Source organism: Artibeus jamaicensis, unplaced genomic scaffold, assembly GCF_021234435.1.
Source record: "Artibeus jamaicensis isolate MK-2021 breed Jamaican fruit bat unplaced genomic scaffold, CSHL_Jam_final contig_3113, whole genome shotgun sequence".
In the NCBI taxonomy this organism is placed as follows: domain Eukaryota; kingdom Metazoa; phylum Chordata; class Mammalia; order Chiroptera; family Phyllostomidae; genus Artibeus; species Artibeus jamaicensis.
Window position 1 is genome coordinate 480340 of NW_026521719.1, and position 14837 is coordinate 495176.

The 14837-nt window shown below is 36.1% G+C and overlaps 1 protein-coding gene, 1 long non-coding RNA gene and 1 pseudogene across 4 annotated transcripts in view; 1 reads left to right on the plus strand and 2 right to left on the minus strand.

The window, feature by feature from the left end:
* ZNF654 (zinc finger protein 654) overlaps positions 1-14837 on the plus strand; it is an 84769-nt gene that overhangs the window by 47295 nt on the left and 22637 nt on the right. The gene's annotated exons all lie outside the window — the stretch shown is intronic.
* The window catches only part of LOC119038281 (uncharacterized), a 62195-nt gene that overhangs the window by 22455 nt on the left and 24903 nt on the right, over positions 1-14837 (minus strand). The window lies entirely within an intron of this gene.
* LOC119038271 (40S ribosomal protein S24-like) lies at positions 2195-4379 on the minus strand (annotated as a pseudogene).

Sequence of the window (14837 nt, forward strand, 5' to 3'; positions counted from 1 at the left end):
CTTTTCCCCTTGGCTGTACCCTGATTTTTCTCTATTTTCTCAATAGCCTCCCCAAGATAGAAGGTACATAGTTTTGCACATTCTGTATGACACAAGAGAATAAAAAATATCCAAGACCTTATAGATGGCAAGAACATTGATCTTTTTAGCATTTGTTTACAAAGAGAACAAATACCTAGTAGTACTTGGGCTCACTAGTATGTGTTGTTGGCATTTATCTCATCAGCACTTCTCTGGGGTGGAATAAAGGAAGGTGTGTTTTGAGCTCCCCCTAGGGGTAAAGTGTTCACACAGTGTATCTTAGATTTATTCCTGTGGTATTAAGAAGAAAGGCTGATGACGGTCAAACATGAATATTGCTGTCCACCTTTAGGAAGAGTCCAGTGCTTTCTTTCTCCTAGAATTTTTCTTTAATGTTTATTTAAAGCAAACTTTTACAATGAATAGATTTTTTATAATTAATCATTCTATTACATACACAAAAGAGAAAAATTATAAGTAAACTTATTTGTGTCAAGTATATCTAAAACTTCTTCACATTCAGAATCTGAGTCCAGATTTGCTTTTCCAGTCACCTGCTGATGTCTGTTTTTTAATACCATTTTGTCTTCAGTGACATCAAAGTGTTGGTGAAATAGCATTTTCTAAAAGAAAAACTAAAGGCCATTGAATTTGGCTTTTTTAAAAGCTTAAACTGGCTTTCTGGTTCTGTTCAGCCAACTTTTGACCTGCTTCAGCAGTGTTGTTAAGTTAGATCAATTGCTCTACACCCCATTCTACACATTTGGTTCCCAAGAATTAAAAAAGTGCTCTGCTAGTTTTGGATTTTATTCTGAATCACAATATATTGCAAGTTTCTATGCTCTTTGAATGTTCACTCAAGGAGAATTACAACTACATCATGACCATTATCAGGCTGACATGAATTCTAGGATGAATATACAAAATACTCTGATTTTAGAGTGGTACAAATATTTTAAAGTGCATGTTAGAATCAGTGAAATTAGGAATGTTATATTAAACATTTTACTTTACCTGTTCCTACATTCAGCAAAAGAGGTAAAAATACCTGTCATCATGGAGCTTGAGCCTATAGTCAAGTATTTAAATCTTACTAATTTTCCACTCATTTTTTTCCTTTGAAGCTTGTGTTCTTGGCAATCCATTCTTCAGCTTTTAGTCACCAGATATTTATTGTGTTCCCACTATATGCTAGGTACTGAGCTCTGGGACAAATAGTAGTAAGCAAAAACAGAACCCTTGTTATTATGGAGTTTGGTTCTAATGTGGAAACAGAAAGACAATAAACCAAACTTGTAAATTAAGAGTATTTTAGAATGAGTCAAATGACTTGGAGAAAAATGGAGCAGGTGGGGAGGTAAGGAGTGCTAGCATAGTAGTATTGGGGAGAAAATTTCAGCTTCAAATGGGTCGTCAGGGAGTCCCTCATGGGGATGGCGGCTGAGCTTTGACAGTGGGAACAAACAAAGTGTCTATAGGGTAGATGAGAGACAGTATTTGACTTCCATTTTAAATGTGTGAAATATTAACATTCTCAAGGGGTATATTCTTTATTTTTATTTTTTGTGAGCAGTATATCCATTCAGTTATCAATATAATCATTCCTTCAAGGGGGAGTTTATGGTTTTTGTACCCATTCTATCTCCTGCTCAAATTCTAAAGCCTGCTGCTTCTCGTTTTTGTTGCATATGTGTACATTTAAATCTCTGTCATTTCTGCCATTTTGTTGCTGTGGCTTCTTCCTACTCAGCATTTTCTGGAGCCTTTAACTCCTGCCTCATAGGACAGACTTCACCTTTTTGTTCCACTTTTAGCTTTACCTGGAGAATTTTCTGAACTGAGCTGTTGCTGCTTATGCTTCTCAGGCCTGTGCCCTTAACAGACCCAGGAACATGTAACATGTAGTCCATTGTGTACATTCCCCTAAAATCTTGTATTTAATAAACTTCATGAATTCTCCAGGTTTTTGACTGACCTTTGGTAATCCAATAGCAATCTCAATGTCATCTTTTGAAAATTTTTAAACTTTTATATTGCTGGTATAAACGCTTGTTTCCCCAAGTGATTTCTTTCTGCCCATCTTTCATACAGATTCATACCAGCTTAAGACTGTGTTCTCCTCCACCATGTACCCGCGGAATGTTGTTAAAATGCAGTAGCTCTGAGGTGGAGACTGAGAATCTGCATTTCTAATATGCTTTGAGGTGATGCCTGTAGTGCTGGTCCCTGGACCAGACTGAGTGATCAATTGACTAATATTCTTTGTTAGATTTGAGTTAATTATTCCTTTTGTGTCCACCCTCCACCCCCACATTTTAACTGTGAGTAAACTATTTTTGCTACCCACTCCGTTGTCATCTTGGGCAATTTCTGTGTCTGTTTTCTGCTTTTGAAAAATGGGAACAATACTGTACTTGCTGCATAGGGTCATCAGCTTGGTATCATTCGTAGCAAAAGATCTGGCTTAAGGCAGGCCTTAAAACCTGTCTGGTGAAGAGTGTGGGCTCTCTGATGTCATACTACCTGGACTTATTTGTCTTCACAATAAGACCAAAACACCTAGCCCTTAATTAAGCTTTTTTTTTTTTGTTCTTCCATGAATTTCTTATCTCCTAAAACCTAAGCTGTCCAAGTAGAAATTTTTTTTAAAGATTTATTTATTTTTAGAGAGGGAAAGAAACATCAGTTTGTGGTTGTCTCTCCCATGCCCCTTACTGGAGACCTAACCCACAACCCAGGCATGTGCCCTGACTAGGAACCAACCAGTGACCCTTTGGTTTGCAGGCTGGTGCTCAGTCCACAGAGCCACACTAGCCAAGGCCAAATAGAAATTTTTAAATCTTAGCCACTGACTACAGTTTTTCCTCTGACTTATTCCAAGAGGAAACTTTATTCTTAGAGCCAGATATTCCATTTACTGGCTTTTAAAAGTCTGCTTGTTTACCCCCTTGGTTTCTGACAGTTTTTCTTTACCTCAACACAAGAAGAACATGCATTTTTAAAAACTCTTCACCTGAAGATATGTTTATTGATTTTAGAGAGGGGGGGAGGGAGGGATGAAGGTGGAGAGAGAGAAACATCATTGTGTGAGAAATACTGATCCGTTGCCTCCTGTACATGCACCCAACAGGGATCGAACCTGTAATCTAGGTACATGTCCTGACTGGGGATTGAACCTCATTTAACCTTTTTGTGTACATGACAGTGTTCCAACCAACTGAGCCACCTGGTCAGGGTGACACATTTCTTATATGCTATACCTACCTCATTATTATTTTTAATTCATTGGGGAGTTTTCCATAGGCTTGTGATTGAATTCATACACTAGGTCTCCAAACCTTATTAATTTAATTAAATTTTCTAGGTTCCCAATAAAATGGCAAAAATAATATAAAATAAGTAAAAATTCCTTATAAATGCTAGAAATTAGGACATAGACCTCTATCAAGAACTTGGGCAAACCTGCTCTGACCAGTGTTGGCTCAATTAGGTGTTATCTGGTTTGATTTCCAGTCAGAACACCTGTCTATGTTGCAGGCTTGGACCCCGGTTGGGGCCAGTACAAGTGGCAACCAGTTGATGTCAGACTACTTGGGCAAACAGTACTTGATGAACTGAATGGAGGTAAATAAGGGAATTTGAGAGAAAGATAAAGAGGAGTGAGACATTCAGTGCTTATCTAGTAATGCTCCCTGTCTACTACAACCAGCTTATAATGACTGGGACTGGAGGAAATGGTAGATGGTGGGCCATTTGGTATGTGGCTTTTTTTGAGGGTGGGTAAGTTCTTTATTAATGCTCTCATGAAAAATTGGCACAATCACTGCCGATAAAGTCACTGAAGAATCTTTACTCCTTGTTAGATTGTATCCAATCTCCAGCTCACTTTGTGCCAGCACCAACATTGGCCTTTGTGGTCCCCTTGTCTTTATTCAGTCTGTTCTTATGTTCCTTTTGTTCTTTCCTTGAGGTCATTGTCTTGTCATATAGGCCATATCTTGCAAGTGTATGTTTGGGTTCATTTTTCTTTGAAATCATAAATCGTGCCAAAGCCAGTGGCCTTGCCACCAAAGTGGGTTCTGAATCTAAATACAAAGATAATATCTGCTATGGTCTTACATATTTTGGATAGTTTTTTTTCCAAATTTTCGGTTTTAGGTACTGTTGCTTTCCTAGGGTGAAGGATGTCAAGGACCATTTGTTTCCACTGGAGTAGTCTGTTGGTCATAAACTTCCTAATCCAAGGATAGTTATTGTGTTGTTCATAATGGTAGTTGATCTTCAAGCAGCCAGGGAGGAAAAGAGTTGTTGGTACTTGTTGAGAGTGCACCAAGTGTGCATCAGAGCCCATAGAACAGGAATCCTGATATGACTGTTATACCTACAATAAAAATGGAATGTATGGCTTTGCATGAGAGCATTCCTTCTATTCAGAGAATGAAGGTATAACCCAAACCAAAGGTAGTTTGTCCCAATACACAGAGGTAAGAAAGTCTTATGAAGGTGTGGTTGTCTCATTATAGTTTCCTCTTTATATTGATCTAACAGATTAAAACTTCTCCCTTCTCTGTTGGTTTAGGCTGGGAAGGTTGGTCAGAGACTTCCCATTAGTAAAACAGCTCTCTGTTCTAGATATTCTAGATAAAGATGAATAAAGAGAATAACACATTTTACAATCAATTACATGATAAGACAGTTAAAAAAGAATCAGTTATGTTCTTATGCAGTTGAGTTCAGGGTATCTTCCACTAAAATGGGAAATGAAATGGTAAAAAAGGGACACCCCCCAAAATGTATGGAGGTAAAATATTATATAGATATGAAAATACTAAATTAAAAGTATAGTAAAGGCAATCAATACTGGATTAGCTCCAGGAAAAGCCAAATCAATAAAGGAAACGGTCTCTAAAAAATAACTTTCTATTCAAAGTTATATGCAGACATATCTTGTAGTATTCAATGTTCAGGGTAAAGGAAAATTCTACAAATGCAAGACTTGTATAGAACAAGTAAGATTTCAAAAAAAAGTGTAATCAAGCTGACAATACTTTTATAACAAAAGCATAAATAGATACGATCTAAGGAGTTTTTTCAAGAGAAAAATATTGTTTAATACAGCTACCAAGCCCTATAATTTATTAGAGAGGGGAAGAGCAATAGTAGTTCAAATTCTTGGGAAATAAACAAAGTACATGTCTTCTGTCAGGAAAACAAAGAAGTATGACAGCTGTTTTAGAAATGATCGAAACAAAGAATTTGCTAATAGAGTTGTTATAGAATAAAACAAATAGGATTGACCTGAGGAAACAAGTTAAAATTAGATTATTGTTAATATGACTATTACGAAAATTCTATTAATGTCAGAAAGGTTTCTGGAAAAAGAAAATACAACTTTTAAATAAAAGCAATAACTTGGAACTAAAATCTCATTGTGGTTTTGATTGGATGGGGCTAAGGAAGATATAGAAGAATCAAGTATATTATTAGGTATCTAAGCTGAAGTAACCACAAAGGGTAGGCCATTCCTTAAGTGGGTGGGGATTACAGGGGGAAGAGCAGGATATACAAAGAAGGTAAATTCCATTTTAGACACAGTTTGAAATACCTTTGGAATGTCCAAATACGAATGCCCAGTGATGGTTAGACTCATGGGTCTGTATTCGTAGCTTCTAGTTTTTATTTCTTAAACCAAGAACATGTAATACTTTTATAAGTCAAGAGAAAAGTCGATGTTATGAAGTTTTGTTTTTTGTTTTTGTTTTTTTAACTTAGAAAAAAAAGAGTTTGGGGAAGCCTTCAAAATGCCAACTGGTAATCTAGAAACCTTACTGCTTATAGCTCTGAAAATGTGTTAATGAGCCTGCCCTGACCTCAGAATAAACCCTGTCCCTATCCCATGGGGTCAATGTATACGTTAGAAAGATCTTTTATTTTAAGACTAGAAGTAAGCCTTAGTTAAGCTTTCTTCCCTTGGATTCCACCCAGTGTTTTTTTGTTGTTGTTGTTGTTTTGAATCTGCTTGTCCTTCTTTAGGTGAATGGGGGCAGGAGGTAGGAGTGTGTAGGGGATATACTCTTCCAAGCAGGAGGAGGCCCAAGGCTATCTTACTGCAATAACATGGTAAGAGAAGAGCATAAAATAATCAAAAAGAACCCAAGAGAGGAGATTAAATAAATTGTTCCCACCCTGTTTCACAGGACTAAGTGTTGATCTCCCTTAAGTGTTAAGAGTGTATATTCATTAGCATTATAAACCAGCACACCTCCCAGATTTTATTATTTTTAGCTAATATGAAGAAGTTTAGAACTATTGACTTAATACCAAAACCTTTTGGACAATATCCCCTTACTAGGCTTTTTGGAATGAGTTGCCCAAAGACTTAATTTGGCAAAGGCCTAACCTTGATATTTAAAAACACCAAAATAGTCCTGGTGTTTAAAGAATACTATACTATATCAGCTTAATAGTAAGACGTTTTGTGAATATTGTGTCCCGCTATTTTCTTTCCTGATAGAAGTTATTTTTTTGTGTCTGTGCCATTTTGACTGCACATGACTTTTATCCCTTAAATTTTTACACTGTTAAACAAAATGTACATTCCTCTGTGTTCTATGGTTTGATAGTCTCTTTAACCGTTAGATCAGTGGGCAGAGACTGACTCATCCCTGTATCTCTAACACTTGCTAGTGTTAGTCCCTTAGTACTTATGTTGGCTAAAACAAATGAAGGGTAAATAAATCAACAGAACTTCTATCTGATGTCTAGCCATTTTTTTCATTTCTAAAAATTTGTTTAGCAGTATATCATCTTGCTGAACTCTAAAACAAACACAAGAAACAATGAGGCATATTGTTGAAAATTGCCTACCTTATAGTTCGTTGGTCACTCCTGTGTACAGTGAGATAGAGATCAGTAACATATTCATGGGGTAAAACCATCAGATATTTACTTTGGATTCTGCTTTGACAGTGTGCAGAAAAAAGAGAATCAAAGTATGCTTAATTGTGAGAAAAGTGTAAAGGCAAATAATGATCTATGAAAGAAACATACTTGACAAGTATGCCATATATATAGTACCGGAAGTAAAAAGGACACGTGTTAAAATTAAAGTTTCAGGTTCTGAAATCATTTGTAAAGATTATATTCCTTCTTCCGGCCAAGATGGAGGCGTAGGTGGAAACACTGTGCCTCCCTGAACAACCATAATTAAGGACAACGCAAATTTAGAAACAGAAACACAACCAGAACAGACAAAAAATTGAACTATATGGAAGTCTGATGACCATTCAACCAGACCAGTAAGAGAGGCCAAGTTGGCAGCCAGCGGACAGGGGTTGCAGCAGGAAAAGGTGGTGGCAGCCATACCTAGGAGTGCAAGTGGTGTGGGGCTGACCGAAGTCACACATTCACGTGCAGATAAACTAAACAAAAACAGGCAGCAAGACAGACCGCGCAACCCAGGGCCCCCGACAGGAAATAAAGCCTAAAAGCACCGATTTAAAAGATGCCAGCTTGTGAGAAGTGGCAGAGGGGACTGAAAACTGAGAGAGCTCGGAACAAGCACCATTGTTCCCTCTCTGACCTCACCCCCACATACAGCATCACGACCCAGCAACTGGGTTGACCTACCCTGGTGAACACCTAAGGCTCTGCCACTCATACTTAACAGGTGGGACCTGACCAAAAATGGCTCAATCAGAAGAACAAATCAAAGCCCCAGAGTGAGTACTTTTAGGTAACCAAGAGATAGCCAACCTATCAGATGCACAGTTCAAAACACTGGTGATCAGGATGCTCACAGAACTGGTTGATTTTAGTCACAAATTAGAGGAACATATGGAAGCTAAACTAATTGAAATGAAGGGAAATACACAGGAAACCAATAGTAATGGAAAAGAAACTGGGACTCAAATCAAAGGAGTAGACCAGAAGGAGGAAAAAAATGACCAAACAGAAAAGGATGAAGAAAGAAGAATTCAAAAAAAATGAGGAGAGGCTTAGGAACCTTCAGGACATCTTTAAACATTCCAACATCCGAATTATAGGGATACCAGAAAGGGAAGAGGAACAGCCACAAGTGGAAAACTTATTTGAACAAATAATAAAGGAGAACTTCCCCAATCTGGCAAAGAAAATAGACTTTCAGGAAGTCCAGGAAGCTCACAGAATCCCAAAGAAGTTGGACCCAAGAAGGAATACACTAAGGCACATCATCATTACATTAGCCAAGATTAAAATGAAGGAGAGAATCCTAGAAGCAGCAAGAGGTAAGGGGACAGTCACCTGCAAAGGGGTTCCCATCAGACTGTCAGCGAATTTCTCAAAAGAGACCTTACAGGCAAGGAGGGGCTGGAAAGAAGTATTCCAAGTCATGAAATCTAAAGACCTACAACCAAGATTGCTCTATCCAGCAAAGCTTTCATTTAGAATGAAAGGACAGATAAAGTACTCAGATAGGGTCAAGTTCAAGGAGTTCATCATCACCAAGCCTTTATTATATGAAATGTTAAAGGGACTTATCTAAGAAAAAGAAGATAAAAAATATGAACAGTGAAAGGACAGCAAACTCACAGTTATTAACCACACCTAAAACAAAAACAAACTAAGCGGACACCTAAAACAGGAGTGGGGCCACAGAAATGGAGCTCACATGGAGGGTTGGTTAGCAACAGAGGAGTGGGAGGAGGAGAAGGGGGGAGAAGGTACAGAGAATAAGTAGCATAGACAGTAGGGAGAAAATAAGGGGAGGGCAAGAGTAGTTTGGGAAATGTAGAAGCTAAAGAACTTATGACACATGGACATGAACTAAAGGGGGGGAATGGTAGGTGAGAGGGTGTGCAGGGTGGAGGGTAGTGAAGGGGGGAATGGGACAACCGTAATGGCATAATCAATAAAATACATATTTTTAAAAAGATAAACAGGTAAAGCTTTGATATTTTTTCCACAGAAATTTATCTTTTTAAAATTATTTTTATTATTTATTGCTAACACTATTAACAGATGTCTCTCATTCTCCCCCTTTGCCCACCTCCACCCAGCCAGGTGCCCCACCTTTACTTACCCTGTGTCCCCGGCCTTCACCACATTGTTGTTTGTGTCCATGGGGTATGCATATATGTTCTTTGGTTAATCTTATCCCTCTCTTTCACCCCCTGAGATCTGTCAATCTGTTCCATGTACCCATGCCTTTGGTCCTATTTTGTTTGTCAGTTTATTTTGTTCATTAGATTCCACATGTAAATGAGATCATATGGTATTTGCCTTTCTCCTACTGGCTTATTTCGCTTAGATTATGTTCTCCAGGTCCATCTGTGCTGTCACAAAGGGAAGAGGTCCTTCTTTTTTACAGTTACGTGGTGTTCCATTGTGTAAATGTACCACAGCTTTTTTGTCCACTCATCTGTGGATGGGCACTTGGGCTGTTTCTGGATCTTGGCTGTTGTAAATAATGCTGCATGAAAATAGGGATGCATATATTGTTTCTGATTGGTGACCCAGAAGGGGGATCACTGGGTGGAATGTCAGTTCCATTTTTAACTTTTTGAGGAAACACCATACTGTTTTCTATACTGGTTGCACCAGTCTGCATTCCCACTGGCAGTGTACTAGGGTTCCCTTTTCTCCACATCCTCACCAGCACTTGTTGTTTATTGATTTATTGATGATAGCCATTCTGGCAGATATGAGGTGATACCTGTTGTATCAATTTGCATCTCTCTGATGATTAGTGATGCTGAGCATTTTTTCATATTTATTGGCCAACTGTATGTCCTCTTTGGAGAAGTGTCTATTCAAGTCCTTTGCCCATTTTTAAATTGGATTGTCTTCCTGCTGTTGGGTCATGTAAGTTCTTTCTGTATTTTGGAGATAAAACCCTTGTCTGATGTATCATTGGAAAATATGTTTTCCCAAACAGTGGGTTCCCTTTTCATTTTGTTGATGGTTTCTTTTGGTGTGCAGAAGCTTTTTTACTTTGATGTAGTCCTGTTTATTTTTCCCTTTGTTTCCCTTGTCCAAAGTGATATATATATTGGTAAAATAATTGTTGTATATCATGATCTCAGAAATATTTTCACTTTCTCTGTATTTTTTAAATAATCTTTTGGAGAAGGAAATAACTTCAGTTCAACTGTTGAGGTTTTACTTTGAAGGGACACAGAGCCTGAGTTATTTCAAGCTTAAAATACAATATACAGTCATTCCTCGCTATATCGTGGTCCACTTATTGCGGCTTCACTGTATCGCGGGTTAAAACCTGCAGTGAGTACCCATATAGAATTTTATGGGTTGTTAAAATTATGTAGGTTTAACAGGGTAAAAAGTGTTTAAGAGCATATGAAGTGTTTCTAAGAGTTTGGGGAAGGTTTACAGGAGTGTGGAAAGGGTTTATAAAGCCTTAAAGTATATATAAATAATAAATATAACGCCTCTACTTCATGGATTTTCACCTATTGCAGGGGTCTCTGGAACATAACATCCGCTATAGATGAGGGATCACTGTAATAAACTCGAGACATGTAATGAACTCAAGGGACCAAAAGCAATCCTACAAAAGATAGGACTGTCAGTGTCAGTAAGTTCTTTATTTCAGGAAAAGTTAGTGACACATGGAACAACAGTCATCTAAAAGAGTGTACTGCACATCAATGTGTATTAATAGTTATTCCATACCACAGTACCAGATCATAAAGGTCGTATATTCTGAGCATCTTGCAGTCTTGTGTTGTCAGGAGCAGGCATGTAAGTGCCTTTAAAATCAGTGATAGGATTAACACTTTGAAATTAGCTCTGATAGGACATCAGGGTTAGTGGGGTATTCATTGTTCACTGAAAGCTTATTTTGTAGAGTGTCCTAATATATTGATACATACTAAGTAGATTTACGAGCATGTTAGTGCTTGGAGTAGTTTATATTTTCCCAGATAAAATATCAGACCATAGAAAATTTAACTTTCAAGAACTGTAGAGGGCAGTCTAATTTTTAAATAAATGATGCAACTGAGGACCAGAGAGATTCATTCATTCAGGGATATTTATTGGAGATTAAATACCTTGCCCAATTGTAGCACAGACAATACTGTGAGCTGTTCCTTTGATTGACTTCAGTGCTCTTTCTGCTGAATCAGATTTAATATGTATTTCTTTGTGTAGAAATCTGTGCTCAAACTTTGCATACACCTTAATGTATGTCTGTCTTACAGGTTCTGTCTTACAGGTTTTGTCTTACAGGTTAAAACTACAGTTGCACTTCTCTGTTGGCCATATTATTTCATTAGTTATTTAAAAATGTTAATGGAGGGATGTGCTTTCATTAGCATGGCAACCACCAATTAATTTTGGGATTTGTGCTCTCACTTGATGGTTTTACAGTATTTATGATGCTGTAGCTTCCCCTTCAGATAACGCTGCTAAATTTAAGAAACATTTATTACTTAAATGTTTTAAAAAAGTATAAAAATGTAATTGTTTATTAAATAGATGATCAATTAGATAATTTAAATATTCATTTTTTTCAAAGAGTAAATAAAGGATATATTAAGTAGTTCAATAAGGACATGATTCTAGTTATTTTTAAAAATCATATACGTCTAATTTATAGGTATCTGTGCATTTTTATAATTTTGGACTGGGAGTCACCTTAGAAATTGTTTAATCCAATAATCCCTTGTAAACTCCAATGGGGTTGAGGTTTCTAGAAGCAGAATAAGAACCTAGATGTCACTCTCAACCCAGCATTCTTTCCAGTACTTCCTAATCTTTTTATATGAAATAATGTAATAACCATGTATTTGCAATAATGTATATGTCAAAAGATTAGGTATAAAGAAATATTTTATTTATACTAGCTTAAATGCTTCATAGTCCAACTTTTTAAAACCTTCTAAAAACTGCCTTATTAGAGAGATGGTGGAGATAGAAACTTTATTGTGGTTGTCTGAGTGATAACACTATGATGAAGGCCTAGACAAGAGTATAAGCCTGTAGAAGTAGCAAGGAAGAAGCAGATCAGGAGATGTTAAAAAAACTGACATGACCTTAAGATCAACAGAAAGAGTTTTATATCTGATTCCAAACACAAATATAAATACAAGTAATACCTAAAACCAAGAGTTTGCAGACATCTGATATCTTACCCATCTAGGTTTTGTTTTGTTTTGGTAGAGTTTGAGCACATATCCCCATTATATGTATATTTATTATTTATGTACATGTACTAATACTATATACAGTATGCAACAAAAATACATTTTAAAAGGATAAAAATAAAATATTTAATAGTGTAAAAACTTTAATGGCACCACTGTGATTGAATATACTTTATTTTTGAAAAATTATAATACTTGGTTATATAATAATTCAAAGTCTGATTTTAAATTCAGTTTACTTTGATATTTGGTTTTAATCGCTATCATATCGGTGAAAAAGATACCTTTGGTAGATTTTCATGGGAAAAATTTCATTTTTAAAATGATGTTTCTCAGTTTGAAATGCCTTTCACCAAATTTTTAGTTTTGTTGAAATTTGAGTATTACATGTTCATTGTTCCTACAGTCAGTGTATTCTTGAATACTAACCATTTTCAACAAATGAATTTAAAATGATCCAGTTGAAAGATTTTTCAATAGAAAATTTTAGTTTTAAGTTTTTTTAATGGCATAGATAGATACAAGCTTTATAGGTGACTTTTTAAAAAAAGATTTTATTTACTTATTTTTATAGAGGAGGGAAAGGAGGGAGAAAGAGAGGTCAAGAAACATCAATGTGAGAGGGAAATACTGATCAGTTGCCTTTTGTATGTGCCCCAAGCACCAGGGACCAAATCTGACACCTAGGTATGTGCCCTGGCCAGGAATCGAACTGCCAGCAGAAGGGCACCCAACCAACTGAGCCACACCAGTCAGGGCTGTAGGTGACAAATGATTTCCTTCATAAGAACTTTTTTTTGAAAAGCACTAACTTTTTCATTGTTATACTGTCTTCTTTATTTTATATGTGTAAAATTCAGGTATTTATTTTTTCTAAATCATCGGGTAAATACTCCTCAGGAACTTAACCACACACACAAAAAAACAACAGCAAATATGTGATAATTTTCTTTTTGTAAAAGAAAACTGTGTCACATCTTTAAATTTTACAACTTTTGAAGTGCTTTGTTTTAAGATAATCAATGAAAGTGATAATAAAAGCTATCATGATCATTGTTATCTCATTTCAAGTACTGTAAATATTTTAGTGTATTTTAAAGGCTCTGTTTTTATAAATTAACCAAATTAAAGACCTTTTATGTTTTTGCTTTGATTTGTTACAATAACTTGTTTATGAATGAATATGACTATGGTATTCTATAATTTTACTCAGAAACCTGTATTTTGTTAAAGTAAGACTGATAATGCATAGTACTTCTACTTAACACATATTTCCATAAAACCCAATTTTGATTTAAAAAGTTACTACTGAAAATATATCTTCTTTGGTACACTTTTCCTTTCCCATCTCTGTGTGAAGAAGCTTTTAACTACCTAGGAATTAAGATGTTAACACTGCATAAAGCAAGGTCTTTCTCTTATGTGATAAACACCAGAAGATTCCACTGGTAGAGATCTTCAGTACTCTACCAGTGCAGGAATTACCAGGAGAAGGAATTAAATTTATTATGGATTGAGGGAGCTAGTGGAGGCTTTTCAAGGAAAAGCAAGTCTGTGGAAAGACAGTTAGGAAAGGATTTACTTAGGTTTACAGGAAGGTTTAGATAGGTTTAAAGAAAGGTTTAGATAGGTTTACCTGAAGTTCCAGGAGAAAGACCATGATATGAGAAAAAGCATAGGCAAGAAAGTAGAAGATAAATTTGAGAGACATGGAAGGGACCTGACTAGAGAAAGACCTCATGATGTTTAACAGTTGACTGAGTAGGTAAGTAAATCCAGTGGCCTTTAAATGTAAAGTTGGAGCATTAAGACTTTCATCCTGTGGTAAGCTGACCAAGGGTTCAGATCAATTATGGAGAATGGCCAGAACTCTGATCTGCACCTTCACAGACAGGTTCTACTGGCCAGCTAGAGTTCAGCAAAATGGCAATGAATTCAGCGAAGAAAAATCTTATAAAATAAGACATTAAGCCCATGCCACATTGATACCAAAACAAGAGTGAGGCAATGACATAAGATTGAGTGGACATTTCCGAGAGAATTATATGGGGTGGGCATAAATAGGTTTATAGTTGTAAGTATTAAGAAAAAGTTTATTCTTGTATTACTTATTATTGTCCTTTTTCTATATGAACAACTATACACCTACTTTTGCCTACCCCCGTATTTTTAGCACAGTGCATTGGGTATCAACAACAGCAGACAGATGACTTAGTAAAGGATTAGGTTAAAATATAGGTCCAAATCTTTAATTAAGTAAATGTTCTTAAAAAAATAAAGGCCATAGTATGTACATATACTCTAAAAAAGATTGGTTGTGAATCCTACAGTGATTTCAGTGCTTCCTTTTTCACTTTGAAGGCTTTAGATTGAATACCATCCAAAAAATCCACTATACTATTTAAGGAAGGAGGGGACAAAAGATACCAACTTATTTGTTCTCTTTCATCCTGTGCCTTTTAAAATAGAAAAAAAAATTATTTAATCTTTATTTCCTGTCCAAAGCTATTTCTCATAGAAGTGGTCTCCAAAATATGGTGTACTTGGACTCAATAAGTGTGCACACACACACACAAAACTTAATTTATAATTTTTATCTTGTGAAAATGAATTTAAGTTAATTTGCTAATATTTAGTGGAAGGATTAGTGGGAATATAAGAATATAATTT